The sequence below is a fragment of the Myotis davidii genome, unplaced genomic scaffold, assembly GCF_000327345.1.
Source record: "Myotis davidii unplaced genomic scaffold, ASM32734v1 scaffold609, whole genome shotgun sequence".
Lineage (NCBI taxonomy): Eukaryota > Metazoa > Chordata > Mammalia > Chiroptera > Vespertilionidae > Myotis > Myotis davidii.
In genome coordinates, this window is record NW_006300164.1 from 3,194,768 (window position 1) to 3,195,471 (window position 704).

Here is a 704-nt window from a genome sequence, read left to right on the forward strand (position 1 = left end):
TGGCCTGGCCGCAGTGTGCCGGTGCCCAGCTCGCCCCTCCCACACCTCCGGCAGCCCAAGCGGAGAAGGATTATAAACATCTACAACAGGAGACAAAACAGTCTATTGTAGCAGCCCCTCCGCCTCCCCCAGGCCGCGGGCGAGGCTGGCAGGGCGCGGGAGCCTGGGCCCCCGCCAGGATTGCAGCTGAGGTGTTTTCGTCTGAGGGCCGTCTGCGCTGCGGCCTTTGTCTGTCTGCTACTGAAATTTCCTGTCTCTGTTATTCTCTTCTCCAGTAAGACCATCTGAAACCCAAAACTTTTATTGCCCCTTTTAAAGAGCCTTTATAGCCCCTGTGCACCTCCCACCCCTGCAGCGAGCTGCTATTGTAGTTAGGGGAGCGCGCAGCCACCGCAGGGCCTTGGCCCGGGAGCCCGGGAGAACGGGGCCAGGTATGTGGGCAGGACGGAGTGGGCAGGGAGCCCCGGGGTGACTCTGGCTGCCGGGAGCTGATGAGCTGGTTAACAAAGCTGGCTGAGCCACGCGGGCGGGCGGGCAGGATGGGCCTTCTGCCACAGGGGGGCCCCTCCTGTCTTCCCGGCCAGCACCCCGGGGCCGCACCGGCACCCGGTTTCCTCACCTCTGACCGGGAGCGGCAGCCTCACCCGCTGGCCACTCGGGCCCATCAGGCTGTTAGGTCAGAGGCTGGCTGCACTGGACAGACC

General features: G+C 64.6%; 1 protein-coding gene across 1 annotated transcript in view; it reads left to right on the forward strand.

Annotated features, from left to right (window-relative positions):
* Nucleotides 1-704, forward strand: part of TMEM8C (transmembrane protein 8C) — a 38,363-nt gene that overhangs the window by 37,103 nt on the left and 556 nt on the right. The window lies entirely within an intron of this gene.